The following is a 23,682-nucleotide window of genomic DNA, read 5'->3' on the forward strand; positions in this document are numbered from 1 at the left end:
TAAAACTTTACATGATGATCTGAATGTGCCACTTATTAAAGACTTTATAAAAAACAAGATTCACTAATCATCATCACAAATTATTAAATCACCCCAATTTACTCGTAGCTACGCTGCTTCTCACACCAGATTTAAGAAGACCTAATTGATGCATAAATTGCATCTAATAGTAATTACCCTCTGGGATAACTACTATCTATAATTATATTTAATTGATGCAGATCAAAATAACTTGCAGAATGCAATTAAACGTTTCTGATTGTTATTGACGAAAAAACAGCCTCTTCTGAAAATATAAAACATTTTGTTTATATCATAAATATAGAGTTTGTTTAGAATGTGAGAATTTTTTTTAAGCGTTGCACCCTAGCTTTGGATCTATACTACTTCATAAATATCCTATTTTTCTTTTTATTTTACATTTATTAAGATTGCCAATCCCTGAAAAAGTAGAATTGCAATCGGTGGATTGTGGCTATGAGTCTATGGATCAGAATGGCAAAGCATACCTGTTGCCTTTTAAAAGACACGACCGTAGTTTATTGAGAAATCGGTACGTCACATTCATAGTCAGATGAAAGGAGAAGCCATACCCACTATTGGCTGACAATGGACGTGCTTATGGCTTTAATTCCCGACAACCGACCAGATATTATAGTTTGCGAGATTAGTGTTATTTGCGGGGAATTTTTTAGCACTATACTCATGCTACAAGGTGATATAGTAGATAATATATTATACAAGCAAACGTCGTTTAGCCATATGAAATATTTCTAGAAAATATTTAGTATAACAAAAAAATATCTAACTTATTGTAAATAGGGAAGTATGATGTATAATTATGAAATGGACACATACCACAAATAACATGCATGGTTTACCCACTGCTAAGCATACCACATATAAATGTTCATGGAGCATGTTTATAGTCATTGCAATTGCCAGCGTAATATGAAACTGAATGGAGTATCTAGTATATAAAAAAAATCACCTACCACAAATAACATGGAAGGTTTACCTACTGCAAAGCATGCTACATATAAATGATCATGGAGCATATTGTAGTCACTGCAAGTGCCAATATAATATAAAAATGAAGGTTTCGTAGTATTATTAAATTCCGACTAATAGATCATAAATCTCTGGAATCTCTAGTTTTTCCCACTCGTTTCACCTAAAATTTGTTTTCATAGCAAATTTTAATGATTAGATTTTTTCTATCAGCTAATTTTTGCTAACAATCCTTTATAAAAATACAATTAATATATGATTTATATAAATTACTTGATAAATATCACAATTTTGCTTTCCCGTTTTATAATTTATCTATTAAAATTGCCATCCCTGAAAACTGGCACTTATATAAGTGTAACTTTTCTCAAAACAATTTTCAAATCAGTTCCATCATATCTACATCAGTTTAACTTTCTCGAAAAACGCTTTTAATTATATCTTTATCTATAATAATCTATAAATATCCTTTCTAATAAAATGAAAACTTATTGATAAAAGAGAAAAATCGTTAACGTCACGCTTGAAAGTATAAGTGTGCTCATCGCCATCACTAACCAACCAGTTTAATACAACATCGCTAATTAGGCATGGACAATAAGTAACTAGAAAGGATACTGTATGTGTTACTGAAACATTAAGAATTTAGAGCATGCAATTAAGTTGCACACTTGACCTCCTTAACTCTACCATAATACTTTCAGCCTACGGTAGGTAAATGTCATAAAAATTATTTTATGCAATTTATACCCGAGAGAAAAACAGAAATAGAGATAAACATTTAAGTATTCGATGTAGGAGCATATTTGTAGCAATTAATTCGCCAATACGACACATTTAATCATTTTTCGTCACTCGATATGAGTCATCATTTCAGCTAAAAATTTTCATATAAAGTTGTAGTTATTGTGCTTATTATAAAAGTCTATTGATTTTTAAAATTACTTTATTCACAGACCTGAAAACCAAGAACATTCATATCACTATATTTGATTTAAAATTATTTATAATATTAAAAACTATAAAATGATTATTAACGGATCTCAGTCCTTTACCAAGTGCATCACTCGCGGTTGTATAGAATAAATCAAATTCTAGCCTTGAAATTCGATTACAAATGCTAATTAATACGTTATAAAAAAGCATCAGCGATTACTAAACCGATTTCGTGGATAAAAAACATTATGAATGTATTTGTATGTACACAAACTATAATTATTTGATGCCCGTTCGAGCATAATCAAGCATTTGCAAACAAAGAGAACGGAATGATTCATCTCGTTGTTGTTGTTACACTGACACAAGGTAATTTATTATTAACTATTCAAAATGCAGGACATTTTTTATATAAATCAGTTGTTTTGTTCATCCCTGAGAATCCTTATCGTTACATTCTCAAATCCTTGAATATGAATCTGTATTTGTTCCAAAAAAATCCATAGAAATAAAGAAGTATAAGTCAATCAATCGATAATTTCGATCAAATTATCAAGATCTATCAACATTTTTTATTAATAAATTAGCTGCATATTCAATAAATTTACTAATAATAATTAGTGATGTATATTCAGAAAAAATGCATTATTAGTCATAAAATAAAATAATTTAAACTCTTCTTTGCTTTCTTATTTTTTGAGCTGCTCTAAGATCTTAAGAGTTCTATGAGCTGTTGTAACAAAACTTCTTGTCTGTGATATTTTGAATTTGGCAATTTTTATTTATCAAGAATTTATATATTACTGAATATATATGTTTAATTTTGAATTCACCAAAATTTTCTGTATGCCAAATTAACGAATTAATTGAAAATTTACTTCAATCAATTTACCGTAAATTAATGTTTCATTATATTACAAATTTTATAATATTATTATCATTAGCAGCCTAATAAAACGCAGCATATAAAACTGTATCACATACTTCAAACAAGTAAATCTTTGATAATAAACTCGATTACATGATTATGTGATATCTTGTAATTTTTTATAAGATTAACAATTTTGCCATTGTGATAAAACAAAAATTATTTAACATGCAAACATATCAATCATCAAACAGATGATAATTACATAAAAAATAAACGGTGTTTATTTAAGATATCAATTCATTTTCCCATACAATATTTGCAAACATACTCAATACATGCCACCAACATTTTGAGAGATATTTGATACATTGATGTAGTGCATTACAATCATATTATATTGCAAAGTTAGACTATATTTATTGTCAAATTATATAGTCGTAAGTATTTTTATAATCTTATATTTCATTTCATGTTCTTAATCGGACTGTGCTCATTTGTAAATTATTACTCATACCATGAGTAATTTTTATCAGATGCTTCATATTCCGAGAAATATGTTTATTTAGATATTTTGTATATTAAAATGCTTTCATATCAATTTCTCTGTAAGAGATTATTTTATATTTAATGGCTTTAAAAAAATTAACACAATTTTAGTCAAATTTTGCGTACTAAACAGATAAAATCATGAAATAATTACTGCAGTTATATTGAAAACAAAACAGATATAATAAAATAAAATATTATTCCTACGATAAAGTTTTTATGCTAAGCATTTTGATTTCATACTGGGGTAACTGGTTTTCTGTTTGATCTTCCAATGTATATATAACAAAATTATTAAAATATAATTCTACTGATGATATGAGATAATCGAGATTCTTACGTGTAGTGTAGAAAGCAGTTCGTCGGTATAAAATAACAATAATCATTTTTAATCTTATGCAATAAACGATTCTTATTATACAATAGTGTTTCTCGATAATACCAAGAGATGAATAACATCAAATTAGCATAAAGGAAATTCCAGAGACATATGCGTGTCTGATCATTTTTTTGCTCTTATCAATTTGATGACAAAAATAATGTTTTGACTAATAGGAGAAGACTCATAATGATAATTGATAAAACATTATTATTACACTGGGCTTTGTTAATTTCATGGTTTTATCTAAATGATTTAAAATTCAATAAATCTAATAAAACAATTCAGTAATTCTATAAAACGAGTAAAAAGCTTAATAAAATACTAATCACAAAAAAACTTATACATCATGTATATAAATGTCATTAATATTTTTCAAAAAATCAGAAAGGACAAAAAAGATACTAAAATTTTAAATATACCTAGTCATAAGTATCTATCAGAGTTAATATTATACAAAAATATTTGTCCTTGGTTGATTGAGCAAAAAAAAATTCGGTGGAAATCTTAAAATCTTCAAATGCAATGTAAGTGTAAAAGAAATATATAAAGTTCTAACAATTGTAATTGATATAATTTTTAAAATTAGTTTAAAAATGACAATTTTTGTTTCTTTATTGAGTTTATATTAGTAACGTTATATATTTAGCCATTTTCTATTAACGTCAAAGTAAGTTGGTTAATGATAAATACACTCATATTTAAAACATTCAAGATTTTAAAACAATAAGCTTGATAAAATCAAGTAAGAAATTACAAAATTTCATTATAATTTCTTTCGTTTAATGCCCGTGAGCACACTATTGAAATACTGTGCAGATACTTGAAATTATTATATTGCCAAAAAGCATTGTAAATACTATTAATAATTTTAAATTATAATAAATTATTCTTTTAATATTGTCATACTATTACAGATATTTAAATTCACACATATATTATATATTTTAAATGAAGCTGATTTTAAAAAAAATATTATTTTGAATTATTATTATAACTGTCTTATTAGGCTAATGCTATTTTTTATGTCTAAGTTTACTATTTTATAAAATTATGAAATTAATAAATATTTGATAATATTTGCATTCACAATTTTTATAGTAATTAAAACATACCGAAAATGATGCGGTAACTGATTATATCTTATAGAAAACATACTAAGAAAGTTTAAGGTTTACAAATAACTTAAAGTTTTTGTTCTTGAGGGTACCATTAAATGTTAAATTTTACGAATCCATTTTAGGTTTTATTCTAGCTGACGTTAGTTTAATAATTTGATATTTAAATTATTTACTTTGATAATTCGATAATGATTTCAACTATTTTTATGTAGTACATGCATAACTTCCACTTTTACTCTTTATGGTAATCTAAGCGTAAAATCACACTTGTTCGGTGAAATTTTTTTAAAACAAGTGCAAAACCAGAATATTACATAACCAACAGTTTGATTGCAAACGTTTTCATAGAAGAATAGACATAGTTACATCTGTCAGTACTTCAAACACAAATGTATGCTCAATTAACTTTTATATCGTTTATCCACTTGTATGTATCAACTCACTGGTTCCGAATTACTTCCGGGTCTCTACCGGTTTCATATATTGGAAAGAACAACAAAATAACACTAAACCTTTAACAAATTATTTAACCAAGGAAAAAAATTTGAACATAATATACGTAATTAACTTGCAAACATAGTTATTTAGATTTGGATTTTTGGTCATTGCATATTTCATGTCAAATAGTTTTGAGAAGTTTGAAGAACAATAATTAAATGCAAGTAGCATTTTACCCTGAGGCAATTTACAGATACATTTTGTATGTGATAGATTTTCTGACAAATCTTAGAAAATTTGAAGAAGCATAACATAAATCCAAGAGAAAATTATCTACATCTATATTACATTTAGCAGCTAATATTTATTTTATTTCTATTCTTATTAAACATAATTTAATCTTAACATGATGACCTTGGTTTTCTCTCAGAACTCTATTTTTTTGATACGCAGAAACATTCTAATCAAAGTTTTGGTTTTGATTACTAATTATTGCACTGTATAAGCAACGTATTAATCATAGTTTATAAATTCTTCTACACTAGGATTTTATTTAGCCAATACTATATAATAAACATTTGCCATTTATAATCGACAAGCTTAAATAAACAAAACTCTTGAACAACGTAGAATGTCGGATTAATCAAATGTTTTGAAATAATTCTGATTGTAATAAGGATTATTTTGTTGTTCTACATCAGATACATGATGAATTACAGAATTTGTAACTATATGTATTAATTTAAAAAACAAAGAATTAGACTATATATTAATATATTAATGCAATTATGTCTGCAAACAAATTGTTTTTTTGTCGTTGGCACTTTTCCAGAATTTGTATAAAAGCTTTCCAGAATTTGATAAAATGAAATATTTATAAAAACATTCAGAATTAACCACCCATCAATAATTTCTCTATAATCAACAAGTGATGGAATTCGAAAACCTATATTTGGTAGAGATTTCAACTTTATTTACAAACTATTTTGTTTAATTTTCTTTAGTTTATAAATCGTTGGCATGGTCTCTCGCATCCTGTTTAATTTTTTAACAAGAAATGATATTTTAAAGATTAGAAGAGTTCTTCGAATTCTTCTACGCTTTATCAACTCTACCAAATCTAAACAACCGAAGTACAAACACATATTTTGTTATGCTTTCAGATAGTGTTCACCGAAATTCTTTTGTAGGAATTTCTAGTATAATTAAACTGCACACACATCTACGAATTCTCAAATAAATATGTATCGACATGCTTTCGTCACTATCAAGAAATATGACATATTTCTAATTTCTATGTGGATTGATATACATTATTAAAGAGTTATTAGAATTTTGTTTTCCTAGCGGATTTTGAGATTAATGAATCATTTACACGTTTTTTAAATATTGATGAAATACTTGAATCTGCAAATTTTGTAACCAAATGAATGAATAAATATGTACATTTAGAAGTTTTCATATTTATATTTATAATCAGGAATTCACAACAGCGGAAATGGTAAAATAATTTGATTTCTTAATAGATACTACTCGTTATTAATCGTTAAATCGTTCGAGAAAAATTGTATTAAATAAAATTTTGATTGTATGTTAACTTATTAATAAACTCCTCACTAATGAATAATACAAAAAAACTGATTGTTTACTAAAATATGAATTTCATGATCATTTCTGATTCATCATCAAGCCTAATAACTCTGATCCCACAAGATCAAATTCCGAAATTCTGTAAATGTACTCTACTGTATATTTTGTATCTACTCCTGCATGTCTTCATTTAAAGCTGATAAATGAGTGAAAAATGAGTGACTTTGCAATGCAGATTATTTTGACATGTCCGGTACTAGGTGCCACTGTTTAAAATCATATTTTTGATAGCAAAGTTTGATTGTTAGTATCAATTATTTTTTAGCAAAGATTGCGGTTTTGTTAATTTAGTTTGATTTCTAACTTTGTTATCTAACAAAAATTATAATTTAATAAACATTTCGTAAAATATTTTTGATTTATTTTTAAATAACCTTGGGTGTCCGCCACTTGGGGACTTCCCACTAATACAATTTTGATGTTTATATAAAAGCCATCATTAAATCACAGCAGCAATAAATGGTACAACAAGATTCTTTATTGATGACTTTCTATTCGTTAATTTATATCACGCATTTTCAATAAATTAATCTCCTGAATTATAAAGTAAAATACTACTATTTTCTATATTTATTTCATAGTTTGTATTTATAGTAGGAATAATAAAATGAAATCGTGAAAATAAATTACACAACAAAAGTATAAATCATAAGCTCTTGCTGAAAAATAATAATTATCACCACTTTCTATCCATCAGATTATCATGCTTGCACGTACCCCCACATTTCTTGTTTAAAAAACATGTTTTTTGTAAACAAAATATTAATTTATAATTTCTCGTCGCACGATCACGTTCACTAATTATATAGCAAGATGAGCTTAGACGTGTTTTACTATTTTTTTATTTTGAAACTGATCTTTTTTATATTCAGAATAGGTACGTGCCACAGACCTGGCACGTCTCAATGAACGTCGAAATTTTATTAATTGGATAATAGGAGAAACCATAATCAATATAGAAGAGAGAAGATTGTGGTGAATTTATTTAGAAAAATATGACACATTGCATAGTTCAGTCATAATAATAAAAGTCTATTCTCAGACGGTAAAGCTCAGCTAGAAAATAGTATAATCGTAGATAAATAATTAAACACTCAAAAACAACAGAAAATAATTTAGGATAATAATATAAGCTAATATGTTATGAATTGAAAAAGCTCTATTAAATTTTTCCAGTTGAATCTTGTTTTACATAATTTAAATAAATTATATACAATCATAGTTCGATTACCATTTGCAATCTAAAAAATAAATCTCGAAAATTGTTTAAAACGAAAGAACTATGTAATTTATATAAATATGTACTCATGTATGTGCAGAAATATACAAAAAAACCGATTCAACATCCAGTTTCACACAAATCATCTGAAAAATTACAGAAAATGACATACAATTTCCGCAACGACGTACATGGCACCTAAGATTGTGACAAGCTTTGAAAAAATCTCATTATATATAGTTGTATTATAGATACATATAGACGTCTTTGCTAGAAAAAAATTCTACGATTTCATCACATTTTCGTGTATCTTAGAAAAAAATTAATAACATACGATGTATTACAAAAATGAAAAAACGTGTAAGAATTCATTGTTTTAGAAAATATTTAAAATAGAAATTTTAAGTTTTAAATTATTATATATTACATTATGTTTATTATTACTAGTTACAATTATATATGAATTACATTTGTTCACCACTTTATTTAATTATTAAAAATCGGAAAATACTATTTTGAAAAAATCTTAATTTGTTAACAGTTATGGGATTTATAACTATATAAAGCAAGCTATCAAAAAAGCTCTAGAAATCGTTAAGATAGGGTAATGCTGGGCACAAAAATCCAATTTGACTTTGAGCAATTATATTGTGAAATCCAAACCAATTATACAACAAATAACACATATCGAACAAGCAACTATCTGTCTCTATACGTTAAAACTCCTAGTTAAGTCACCATTGTACAAATGTATTTTTCTCTGATGTTTTTCAAAAATTTGTTCATGCCTTAATTTTAATTTTAAAGGAATTTTACGAAATAATAGTTACATTATTCAACCAATGCAAAATATAAATTTTATGAGTATATTTTTTACAAAGATAACACTGTATATAACTTTGATCTGGTAATTTGTCAGAAGTTTTCATTAGCAGAATTAAAAAAACTCTTTATTTAGTTCATCTCTTATAAAATTGCTTTTTTTAACTTAATTCACTATTTTATTTTCTATTTTTATTATTTACATCTTAGCCAGGGTAAAGATTGGTCCTTTTAACCCCACCCACGTGTAGGCTTTTACAGAGGTTATATAAAAATAACTGTTGAATCTAACATAAACAATACATCTTATAAAACAATTATAAAACGTATACTCAAAAATTATATTAGGGTCTCGTAAACTAAACAACAGTGGTCACAACCAAAAAACTAACAACGAAAAAAATACTTTCGTTATGAATTTTAAAACATTATAATTAATATCCTGATAACAACGTCTTAAGAATCAATGTGAATCAATGGCTGGTTATACATCTTTTGCTCTCACCTTTCAAATATTGCTGTTAAAAAATTCGCAACTTTACTTGCTCTTGAAATGACACTTGTGGACCTTTTTACCCGCAAAATTTTAAGCTCAGCTTTACTATGCACTCTATAAGTCTTGAATATAGGCTAATTATTTAGCTGGTGGTTATACCTCATTTTCCTTCTCGTTTCAAATATTGTTTCTAATTTTTTTTTCAACATTACTTGTTTTCGAGATATAAGCTAGTAGATTTTATTACGCGCAGAGCTTTAAGCCCTGCTCTACCATATATAAAAAAGACATATATGAATCTGTCATATTTCTCAGTTTTCCTTCCGAAATAGAAAAATCTCTGTGTATTTGGTACTTTTATGAACTATTATTATTGAAATTACACTGTGTTGTACAGCGTTATGATTTTTACTGATAGGACCCTATAAAAATAATTGCTACGGGCCCCAGATGGTATAGTTTCGCCACTGATCGGAAAACTTAGTGTTATTTAAATTCGTGTATTAAATAATAAAAAAACTATAATTTTTCTCCTCATAATATGTTGCAAATTCGTTTCGTCAATTCTGAATCAGGGATAGGAGAAAAGAAATCCGTTTCGGGCGCGAACGTGCGTGTCCGATCCTCCTTGCCCAAGAGTCCGCAGGTAAATAGCGCGTGTCGTCGGTTTGGTCGTTTTTCATTCCATCACGTTCCTCCGGTTGCTGCTGTTTCTTTCATAAGATATTTCTTTGCACATGTTACTTTGCAAACACACACAAAATTAAATACACATGTGAACAAACTCGATATCTGTGTCATAAGATGCTACTAATTAGTTTTCCCCGAAATTGAGATTTAATAGTTCGGCGAAGATGAATTGTAATTAGAATTTTTATCTAATATTAAAGGATGTGATATAAAGTATTAATTTTTTCATAATTGTTTTTGGAAAAACTGTAAATTGTCATATGTAGAAGGTAATTTTCAGTTAATTAAGACATAAATTTATAAATATCCATTTTATAAATTTTACATTAACTATTGTAACTACTAATTATTTTTCATTGATTGATTTTGATTTACTTTATTTACTTTGTACTTTTCTTAGAAATTTTCAAGCAGATTTTCTTTTTTGTTTACAAAATAAATCTATCGTATATATTATAATCTTATCTATTTCATATTGCATATGTTAAACAATATATTTGCGGATAGAAATTTGTGAACAACCCAATGATATTCTGATTCTGATTCAGATTTTACAAACTAAGCAAAAAATTTTAAAATATTATACAAAAATTTAGACTTGAAATATTTTAATATAAGAGTTATGCTATGCCTATAAACGTATAATTAACGAAATTCACGAAGATATTTAATTGCGTAATTCATTATATAAATGCCCATTTATATAATATTTCTTTTAATATTCTAAGTCGTATTAAATTATCAGTCATTAATAACAGTTTTTTCAAATAATAAATATTAAATTGAAGCATGTAAAAAAATCAATAGTATTTATTTAATTACTATGAAGTAGCTTATTTTAGCTTTAAAAATTTAAATTAATATCATTTATATAAGCATTTATATAAGCGCAAGTAGTTTGAAACTATTTTCTACTATCGATATAAATTCAGTTTAGCAATCGTTTATTATATATAAAGATTACGATGTTTAAATTTGTAATTTTAACGGAATTCATAGTTGTTTAAATTGTATAATTTATTTCATAAATTGCCCATTAAATTTTGCAGTTATATTCAAAGAAACATAATTAGTAATTAAATACTAATAATAATAAAATGTATATTTACTAAGTGGTATCTATAAACTACTAGTAATATTTTTCGCATAATTAGTTTTTGAACACGTAGCAAAAGTATGAAGATCTATGGTATTAATTTCAAATGACTCTATTTAACAAATAAGCCAATTAACTAATTTAATAAGTCCTTCAAGTATTTTATATTACATAATCAATCCATTATTATACAAATCATTTCGTACGTTTATAAATTTTGCTTTATAAGGCTGTTCATTAATATTAAAATTGTGTTTTGTAACAAGAAGTTAATTTAATCTTTGTTCAAGAAAATTAAAATATAATACTGATTATTTAAAAAGATACGTAGTAGTTAGCAATTACTTAATATTAACACGTGTACAAACTTAAAAAATTAAATATTATTAGTAAGATTAGTTCAAAAATTAAATTTCAATTTGACCGAACGTCTAATAGTTATAGATACATCAGTGTAAATAAAACAAATTACATCAACCGGCTTCAGATTACGAAAAAGTTTTTCGTCGAACAAACATTTCAATATTAGTTTTTTAGTCTAAACATATTTTTACATAACAAATCTCTTTGGTTACAAAAACCAGACGTTTAACATGCAAATCTTCTATTTTTGTACAGTTCTAATTTACATTTAATTCAAAACGCAAACATTTTACTATTAAAACTTGCTACAGATTTTAACTTCTAAACCGACGTAATCGTTTAAAATGAGTTTTGCGCTAATTGCTAAAGTACTGTTAGGTATATTAACATCCGTGGTTGTTATGAGTTAATTACTATATAATTAAAAATTTAAGTGCATGTCTTGATTAAAATCATACGTTTTAGAATTATATGTATATACTTCCCAGGTAACAAGATCTATTTTGTTAAAACAAAATTGATGAGATAAGATGCATATTCGATTCGCAAGAAAATAGACAATTTTAAAAAAGATTATTTTAGAATAAAAATTAGGTTATTAAAAATGCTAATGATGTATTAAATAAATTGAATAAATAGCAGATTGCAAATATTCAAAAGTAATAAAATTAGAAAAAAAGGAATAATAAGTCTTAGTTAAGTAAGATAGTATTGTTTGAAGTACATTGCATTTCTATTGTTAATATAATTATAGAGTAAACGGTTCATAATTCTTTCAGTGATACGCTTCTGTAAATGCAATAAAATTGATTTTTAAATAATATTATATTTTTCAATAAATAACCTAAACCATAAATAAATATTGGCTCAAAACATTAAATCATAGATAGTGATGCAAACTAGCTAGCCATTGAAATCTTCTTCAAATTCGCAAAACTGCTTATTTTAATAAGCCAAAAATATTAAGTTTGCAAAAAACCTTGGAAACCCAAAAACCCAAAACATATTTTGTAACAAACAAAATTAAAAAAGAATATGGTAAATTTATATAGAATTTTTTTCAGTCGGATTTGGAATATGCGGTTCAGACGTTAAGACACTCATGATATTTTTTTGACTTGCTGGCCATCTGTTGGTATAATAAAGGAATTCAATGCAGAACCAGTATAGTTTGCACACAACTATTTGGGAACCACAGGATTATAATTCATGTTCAGTAAAGTACTAATCTAATATCAACTCGCCGTTGAGTATCATAGTAATAGTTTAAGTTTAATTTGTTCGAGTTGATCCGGATGGAGAGCAGCGCAGATTAAATTTTGTTTAATTCAATAAACAACTTAGTAATATTATCCAATAAACACGACAATCTATTCAGAATCATCATCATACATATTTCATACCACATAAGATTTACCAACAACCGTTATACGATCTTGACGATAACTCATTTTAATCTACTCGTACAGAAACAAAGAAAATAAAAATAATCTTCAATCTTGACTAATTTGAATAAATGACGAAACACTTAAAGGAACCATAAAAAGTGTTTTAAAACATCGTACAATGCATTTAGTAGGTCATGTACACAACTGTAAGAACTATCCTTGTCGTCTGGACGATGTTTGAACAAAGAATTAAGACTTGTAATTGTTCGTTCCAATAAGGAAAAACGTATGTTGACTTGATAAAAAAGTGTTAAAAGTAATTTATTGAATCAGTTTAATCAACAAAAAAATATAAAAATATAAAACTGTATCCTTGTTTCTAGTTTTCTATTTAATTATTGAATTCCTTTCGACAAATTAGACACGTTCAAGAAGATTGACAAAATTTATATCTATATAAATTTTCATAAGAAGAGATTTTAAGGGAAGAAGGAATGTTGAGATTGCAAATATTCCAATCTAAAAAAATATAGAAATCTGGATAATAAGTCTTAGCTGAAGAATATACTCTATTACAATTTACATTCTATTATGTAAATAGAAGACACGGATTAATGATCATTATTGTTAAGTTATTATAATTATAATAATAACCTGTAGATTAATTTAAATATAGAAAACAGTTTAAATCTAAAGATCAATATTAAAGTTCATATATTAAAACATACAAAATTTATCCTGAATACTCTACTTTTTGCTCCAGTTTGTATATCATGCAAAAACAATTTTTGCTAATACTTTTTTAATGTTCCTGTTGGTTTCGAGAATTTATTCTAGTTATACAAATGTTTTAGATTAATTTAAACATAATTTCAAAATATTTGTTTCATATCAATCAAATTCATGCATACAGAGTAAAATTATAGATTTTATATTCAATGTCTATTTGATGGTTATTAAATTAATTTAAAAATATTTAATTATTAAAACTATGTAAAAACTACCGAGTTACTCTTGCTTATTGTCAAACACGTAATAAATCATTTAGTTTTGAAAAAAATATCTCATCTATCTAAAAATTAATGTGCTCAAAACAATTGAGATCCATTTTATATTAAATAACAATTTTATACCATACTGCGTTGCTAGAAAAACTGAAAATTATATGATACTGTACTAATTTACTGAAATTTTTATTTAGATTGTATAAACGTTCATAAAATATTATCAATTCATCAAATTTGTAGTTCTATATATTGTAGAGAATATGAACAAGTTTACTGCAAATTTTATTTTCAATTTTTTAATTTCAATTTAAATGTTACAAAAATATAACAAACAATCTCAGAAAAAAATTCAATCTATGACTAAACTAGCAGTTATGAGTTTATGATTATACTCTACTACATGTAGTAGTAGAGTAGGTATATTAAAATATACTGTTATAGTGATAATTTCTCAGAAAATTTTATTTCGCCAGTTCATTTCTAACGGATCGATACAAATTAAAATCTCAACATAACTTATGATCTGATATCTCAATCGCGGTCAAAGGTCGTAGACTGGAAAATGAGTATTCGAAGAGGAATTTTCATTTTTCACTCAGGCGAACAGTTTTATTATTAGAAAATATATTTTTAAAACCACAAAGAGGTTTTTTTTATATAATTATACTTTATTTCTCAAAAATCTACATTATAATTTACAAAATTTTGTAGGTAAATGAATTATTCTTATTTTCATTTCTTATTATATAGTCTTTCTGCTTCTCTCTTAAATTCCTTTCGATTAATGTTAATTCTTCAATTCCATTATATATATATATATATATATATATATATATATATATATATATATATATTATTTAGAACACCAGATAATAGCCATATTATGATATTGTTTTTTCTTCTGATCTTTTCATAATGTCGAGTTTTATTAATTTATGATCTTTCTCATTTAGATTAATTTTTAATAATTTCAGTCTATGCTTCATCCAATTCCATATCTTTTTTTTTCAGGTTGAGAAATAAGAGAAAGATGATCAACTAAAGCGAACAAAAGCAAATTTAACCATAAAGCCTAAAAGGAAAAAGGTAAGTTTTATTGAAAATTTAAGTTAAGATTGCTTTTGTATTGTAAAATTTTACAATTTTGTGCACAATGCAACCTTAATTTAATCTAATATCAACTTTATCAAACGTTTTCAAGAACTTACCCTTATATGTTTTACTACATGGATATTACACATAATACCCTCATCATTATTACCTTTGGAAGGCTATTGAACAAGGTTAACCTCTACCAAACGAATATCCATGAATAATTTCTATTGTACGGCAATAAAAGTATTAGAAATAATTCTCAGTTTTAACGAATTATGGAAACTCATGAATATATTATATAGACCCATGATTAACGAGAAGAGGTGGGTGAAGGCTTTCGGCGAAGGTAAAATGGACAATGAACTCCGACGGACTATTTTTACACGGCCTACGGTTCAAGATCACAGTTCAATATTTTATTTAATTAGTTTACCGTTTGGTCAAAATCTAAACAAAAATATAAATGTTCAATGTTAACGAAAATAAATATTGTTCAAAGTATTTTGATGAATGAAATTCTCGATCAGAATGTAGAGTTAAAAAATTCAATTGTCTAAATTCTATATACTAATACAACAGTTTACTTATAATTAGTTGAAAATATGGAAGTTGTTTTATAGCTTTTACAGAATCAATCTCAATAAGTAGAGTTCAACACCAAGATATTTTTAACAATAATCAGGACTTAAGTCTTATGAGTGGGTGTAATAATATTTCTACATAACGTGGCATGTTTAAAAAGCAATCAATGTTTGTTCCATTCATATTTAATTTATTTCTTTATTAGATGTTTTATGATGCTGATGATATATTTTCACTTAAAAACATATTACAATATATATTTGCAAGTGAAAATAGATATCACTACAAAGCTCAGAAAAATAAAATCATAAATGAGTTATTATATCTCTTAAACGCGAAATTAATTATTATTATCATTATTATAATTATCAGTTAAATCTATATTTTCCAATTGTGAAAATTTGTTTTGTATACAAAATATTTCAAAGGTGGAAAATTTGTATACTAAATTGCTCTAGATAAAATAATGACGACTACAAAATTGATAGTGTTATCAAATACGTACATGCTACGTACATTTATTTGTCACTTCTGCATTGACTTATTTATTGCTTACTAGAAATATTTGATGTTATGATATCGATTTCATATCACGCTGACATTTATCAGCGAATTATTTCTGAACTCATGATTTATTCAAATATTTTATTAGAAAATGCAACTTGCAATTTGCGAAGAAGCATCTATAAATATAAACTGAGAGGGTATTATATTTTACTTCATATGAGTTAAATATAAAATAATTATTTATAGGGAGGTCTTCTCAATAATATGTTTTCTGAAAACTTTATAAAAACGTCGAAATAAAAATTCAGTGTAAATTCAAGAATTTAAAAAATTAAAATAATTGTAAAACTTTTAGGAAATGTATTATTGTTTTTGGAAAGTTTTATTCGATAAATTAAACAGTATATTATATGTGATTTTACATATATGTAGAGCAAAATTGTGCACGATACATCAAAATTAATTTGACGTGTGATCACCTATGTGTTTCACCGTTCATAGTTCGACAGGTCATCATAGTCATTTGATTCGTAATTTGAAATAAGTGCATATATGCAGATAGTTTTACATGCAACCTTATATATATATATATATATATATATATATATATATATATATATATATATATATATATATTGTAGAGCTTCGAACAAAGAATCCAAAAAGTAATAATTTTTTTTTTTTTAAAAAAACATTTCCTTATTTATTTGTTTACCTGTGTTCAGGATTCGTCAACAAACATGAATCCATCATCTTTTGCTTTTCTTAAACATATTGTTTGCTCAAATCTTATCAAGATCATATTTCTTAACAGATGCCCTGAATATGGAACGTACCTAGTTCCGAAACGTCGACAGTCATTTATCAAAATCGAATAAAGCCAAATTTTAAATGAATTATGTTATCCTTAGCTTGAAAAGCTTTTGAAGTATCCTGAAATACATCATTGAACTACAAAAATAAGTTTCATAATTAAATTATAAATTATATATTTTTTTGGTGGGGGTGGCTGGGTGGTGAATATTTTCATGTTTTATTATACATTTATATTTATTTCAATTCCACTTTCATGAGCATTGGTTGGCATTTCAAGCATGGAAACTAATATACCCTTTTCTCAAGTATCAATAATATGGCATTAAAGAAAAGAATACTAGTACATTCTAGAAAATTCGAATGCCCTCGGGTGGTGAGACTCCAAAAACCTTTGGTTACTCATTGGCTTGTAAATACTTTTTTTTATTTCTTCAATACAATGTTATTAATTTGGAGAAATAAGAATATTGAAAAATTCATTGATTAAATATTGTATATACAGGGTGTCCTAGAACTCAACGTCAAACCAAACCGGAATGATACTATGTATCTATGCTGAGAAAAAAGACAACCAAGAGCTTTGGCGAAATTGTGTCTATTTTTCGGTTATTGTGGTCAATAATTATTACATTTATTCATTTAAAGAAACTTTGGAACCGTAGCTGTAAACAGAATTTCTAGAACCACAGTGAAAAATAATGACACAATTGCCACAAGTTTCCAAGAATTATGACTTTTTGTTAAACCAATACTTCTATGTTGTCGAAATTGGTCGACTTGGAGAAGCCCTTGTTTAAAAAAATATTTCTAAAGTATGTTGCCAAGTTTCATCAAAAGTTGGCGCATTTAATCAGGGTGTAATATAAAGATAAAATCCTTGATAGCTTCATAATAAAATATTGCGAATAAGAAAAATAAAAACCTAAGAATAATACATTTTAGTCACAATCAGTTGAAATGAGTACTTCTGAAAGTCGACCGATTTTAAAAATTTGAAGGTCATAGTTCAACAAAAAGTCTTAATTCTTGAAAACTTAGGGCACTTGTTTAATTATGTTTGACTGTGATCCTAGTAATTTTATTCACGGTTACGGTTCCACAGTTAAAATGAACAAAAGTAATAAAAATTAACCACAATAACTGAAATACTATCACAATTTCACCAAAGCTTTAGATTGCACTTAAAAGCTCACAATTTCCGAATAACATAAGATAAAAAAAATCAATTTTTTTCCAAGACAGTTATGATCAATACTATCACCCCGTTTCAGTTTGACGTTGAATTCTGGGACACCTTGTATATATATATATATATATATATATATATAAATCACGTGTTTGGAATCGATATCAAACAAAACAGAAAATATTTAAAATACCTTTAGCGGAGCCCGTTCGAAAGCGTGCGTGACTCATCGGTTCTGATATCGATGGTCAACAGGTAGAACGTGTTGTTCTCGAACAACCAGCGTCAGACAGTTTATGTTGAACATCATCACAATATGCGCAATTCGAATTCAAATTAAAATTAAAATGGACGTAGTAAACCACAACAACACACTAGTTTACATATTAAAATACTCGCTAAGTTCGCTATAATATGATTAAAAATAGGAACAGAAATTACCATTTAAATACCTATTAAGTCATGATCGAATGTTGCAAGTTATAACGTTTGGTAATTGTGTAGTAATCAAGTATGAAAAGTGAAAGAAAAACTTACAAACTGAAACAAAACATATGCAAATTATAATACAATTCAGTGTTACAGTCCACTACAATTTAGAATACCATTTTTATAAATAATGAGCAACCACACCCTTACAAGAGGACTAAAAAATTATCAAGCAATCAACCAACTAATCGATAAACTTATTTTTAGATTAAAACTATAGACCTCGGTGATTAGATTACACTACTGCGCCTAGGTTCAAAAGATCCGTGTAAATTTTCCAATGTTTTAATTATCCTACTGCACATATGTTTATAAGAGCCTTGAATATTTTTCAATATTTCAACCCTTTCCACTCAGATGCCGCCACTCCGGCGTCAAAGTTCATATAAATTTCGGAATTCGCGAATGGAAAGGGTTAATTATCTATTGATTCTTCAGAATCTTTACGTCGTATTCATTATAGTAATTCAATGGTATTTGCAGAAAATTTATTGGATGTGTAAAATGTGGAGTTCATATTTTCTTAAAATCTAATTTATCAGAATATTAGTACTCTTTAAAAATATTTTTTAAACTCTAAATTCTAGAAGCCCAATGAATATTAATTACTAACAAAATTCGATAAAGATTAATATTTTTGAATAGAAGAATTAACGATGTAAAAAATAATAAAAAATACTCTTTATGCATTACCTATTATATTATATTTATATTTATTATATATTATATTTTTATTCTATTGATGAAGTAATTTAAATATTTTATTGTAAATAGTATAAAAAATATTGACACAAGCAAAATAGCTAAGATGGTATTTTGTTAGTGCATTCCATTCTTTGAATATCCAATAAAATTTTTCATTTTCAGTATATATTTCAGATAACTGGACTTTTTAACTGAATTTTACTATTGCCTCCTTTACACTTAGATTTAAGTTTGATTTTTGCGAAGTTTGATATTATTTATTATATTTATATATTATGATTTTTAATTTTTTTATGCATTAATATAAGATTTTCTAAAGGAAAACCTTTTAAAAGCCTTTCCATTTAGATTATTATCCCAATTACTAAATGACTAATATGTGGCAAATTAGAAGTTTTATTGGAAGAACAGTGCAAATTTTCAACTTTCTTTTTTCATGTTAAACCCAATAAATTGATAGTAGAAACAATTCTATATACGAGTAGTATACCTAAGGTAGGTGTAATTTCGAAGGTCCTTGAGTTTTGTGTATTTTTATACAATAAAAAATAATGATATAACAAGATTACGAGGATAATAAGAAATTCAATACATAATTAATGAATATCCTCCCTGATCTCTATGATTATCATCATTTACCCCATGCAGAGGTAATTTACTAATGAGATCAACAACGCTTTCGCCACAAACATGTTATTTACTTCATAAGGCAAAACATGTTATTGAAATAACTTATTTTAGCATGTTATATGATCATATATTATATGTAAGTAGAAGGATAATAATCAATTAATAGGATAATAATTTATTAAATATAGTAAATGATAATAAATATGGATAGTACTACCCTAGGGCAGATCCGTGAGCTAGGTTAAACTCCAACTCGATGCAGGGAAGAATAAGGTAAGAAATTTCGCACTTTAGATGTTCCAAGGCGCACGATTTATGATGGACAATATGATATCATGCAGTAATACAAAAATTAGTTTTCCACTTGGGATATCTTCTATACTATTCTTTCCTGAATCAAGTTGAAGTTTAAGCTTCACGGACCTGCCCTAGGTCATTACTAGCCATTACTATAGTCAAAGATAAGAATAATCCTTCTCTCATATTTCAACAAAATTCTTCATGTTGTTTTTTTGTTTAATTTATGAATAAAATTTTTAGAATAAAGCTCAAAATATATATAATAGATATATAGATTTATTTAAAGAAAATAACATAGGTTGCTAAAAAAACTAATCTTGAGTTTAAATAATTCATTGAAATGAAGACTAGTGGGGTGCATGGCATCGTGCTGGAACTTCTCGTACCGTAATTAAAAATCTTGGTACGGAACCCAAAAAATAATTCATTGAAATAAAGACTAGTGGGGTGCATGGCATCGTGCTGGAAATTCTCGTACCGTAATTAAAAATCTTGGTATGAAACCCAAAAAAATTTACACAAAATGTGTACACATTATTAAAATCTCTATAAAATATCTGATAATTTGATGTAAATATGTCCAATAAACATTTTTGACCACCAAATGACATTTCTTTAACTTAATTTTATTGAGAGTCCATAACCGCTGAACCTGCCTTCCCAAAAATTTAATTAGTTCTTCACCTTGTCAATACAAGCAAAATGATTTCTGAATTGTTAAAATCGGACGCTCCGTTCTCTTAAAAACTGAGATTCCGTTTATGGCACTTTTTGTTCCGTATCTTCTGAACGGCTAAACCTGCCTTCGCCAAAAACTAATCAGCACGTCTCTTTATCAATACGAATCGAATGTTTTTTTTTAAATTATTCAAATCGGTTGATCGGTGTTCCCAAAATCGTCGACGAAAATTTGTATCCGCGCGCACACACACACATACACACAAACACACATACATCGATTTTTTCTAAGGTATGCCAAAATGTTCAGAAACCTCTGAAACGTAAAGATATATAAAAATTTTCATCTTTTTGCGATTTCTTTAACTTACCCTACGGGAAGTTAATAATATTTGATGATCAATGCATTTTATAAATATTTTCTCAATTGATTCCTCAATCATTTTGTTTTGAATGAACAATAACATAATATAATAATCCTATTAATTGAAGAAAATAATTGTAAATTATTTTAGATTAACGCTTGGAAAGTGTTCATTCATATTTTTTTAAATAGTGATTTACATAACATGCAAGTTATACAATTATTGCATTAAACCGTTGATTGCCCTGTCAGCCATATAAGTCTGACGCTCAGAAGTTGTACATGAGCCATGTCAGATATATATGTCTGACAAACCTATTTTGATAGAATAAGAAAAAGTTTTAATATAGGGCTAATGCCAGTCATATATGTGTGGCATAAAAATAGTATTTTTCCAGGAATTTCTGCATTTTTTTCTTTGGTACTTTAAGCTACCTTGATATAATTTAAATTAAAATTATCTAATAAAGTTACTAATGGCCCATGTGAAAATTTTTCTATTACTATCGTGGCAATTAACGTGTTACACAAAAATTTCAATCATCTTACCAGTCATCACTAAATATGTCTTTTATATAACCACAATTAAAACACAATTGTCTCTAAACAAATCACATCGAACAATCAGTTCAACTTTGTCACCATCAGCAGGTTTTTGAAACAACATACGAAGCACCGTTAGGAACTGTTTTTTTTAAACAAGATTAAATCATCAAATTGCACACGTCAAACTCAGACTTAAAAGTATCAAGTCCTTTAAATAAAATAGTAAAAAAAAAGTTTATTGTATGTAAATAAAAAGTGTACAAAAACACGTGTTTTTCACTTTGTTCTTGAGTCACGCAAACACGTGTGACATGTCCGAGCGCTGGCGAACAACTGACGCCGGACTGATGTGGCGCGGGCTCGGAGGCCCGAAACGTCGACCAAATAAATGCCAGCGAGAGAATTTGTGCAAGTGGAGGCAATAGGTAGAAAATTGTTGCAATTAGATAGAAAATTGATGGAAATTGAACATGTTTTGTATTTGGTTATGGTGTTTATCGATTTTCGATTGACAATGAGTATTAAAGATGTAACGGAACATTTGCATTAATTATTAATTGACTATAACTGTTACTATAATTAACACTGTCTATGAAAACAGTGCTAATTATATTATTATTTATATTAATGCTAATTATAAATTTAATATATATTTTACCATTTACAATTTTCCATGATCAATAAATACTGTTTTAATTACTTCTTTCACTTGCTTGCAATTAATAATATTTCATTATTAATATCCCGAATGAGAAATTCACGTTGTCGCTAGTAACTTTTCAGTCAAGACCAGATGTCTCATCACGGTGTGATAAATTTTATTATTACAATTTCTGTAATAGAGCGAGTATTTTTCCTCGAAGCGGGATCGAACCCGGGACCTCTGATTCAGATCCAGTCACTCTAAACACTTACACACGAGTAAACCCTCGTAGGCCCTCTTTCACTTGCTTGCTGTTAATGGTATTTCATTATTAACATCCCAAAGGAGAATTTTATGTTTTCGCCATATTACAATTTCTGTAATAGGGCGAGTATTTTTATTTATGCAGCAATGTCGGACGAGGGCTATTTACACTTGGGAGCATATTATCTATATTTCCAATTGCTTGACATCAGGCTCCTTGAGGCGGGATCGAACCCAGGACCTCTGATTCGGATTCAGTCACTTACACACGCTGTAAACCCTCGTAGCATTTCTTTTACTGGCTTGCTATTAATTAATAATATTTAACAAATGAAGAAGACCTGAAAAGAGTGGGCAAAGAAAGGACTCTACTGAGCACGACCCTGAAAAGAAAAAGAAACTAGATCGGACCCATTTTGCCTAAAGAATGACGTCATCCAAGGCAAAATATAAGGACTAAAAGGATTGGGAAGAAGAAAAATGCACGTGGTTGATGACTTACAAAGGAAGAGGAAATGCAGAGAACTGAAAGCTGAAGCACAGAACCAGAAAGCAAGGAAGAACAATTTTGGAAAGAAAAATTCATAACAACAAATTTAGTTAACAAGTGATTAATGGTCATTAATTAATCGTAAAAAAACGGTAATGAGAATAATAAACAAGGGACGGGAAAAAAACTATTGATATTGTCGTGCTCTCATACCATGGACCTGTCACCGGGCAAACTACTATTTATTATTATTATTATTCCGAAGGAGAAATTTATGTTTTCGCCAAAAAATTTTCAGTTAGGGCCAGCGGTAGCGTAATCAGTTCGGACTTGGGCTAAAACTAGTCCCTATCC

At 27.1% G+C, this 23,682-nt stretch overlaps 1 protein-coding gene across 1 annotated transcript in view; it reads right to left on the reverse strand.

The window, feature by feature from the left end:
• Positions 1 to 22,235, reverse strand: part of LOC113363360 — a gene marked incomplete at its 3' end in the record, with an annotated part of 68,649 nt that extends 46,414 nt beyond the window's left edge. The window contains 1 exon segment of the mRNA XM_026605853.1: positions 21,935 to 22,235.
• Between the last annotated feature and the right edge of the window lie 1,447 nt (positions 22,236 to 23,682).

The sequence above is a fragment of the Ctenocephalides felis genome, unplaced genomic scaffold (genome assembly GCF_003426905.1).
Source record: "Ctenocephalides felis isolate EL2017-DRISC unplaced genomic scaffold, ASM342690v1 CF-g0.4_SCAFFOLD_00845, whole genome shotgun sequence".
Lineage (NCBI taxonomy): Eukaryota > Metazoa > Arthropoda > Insecta > Siphonaptera > Pulicidae > Ctenocephalides > Ctenocephalides felis.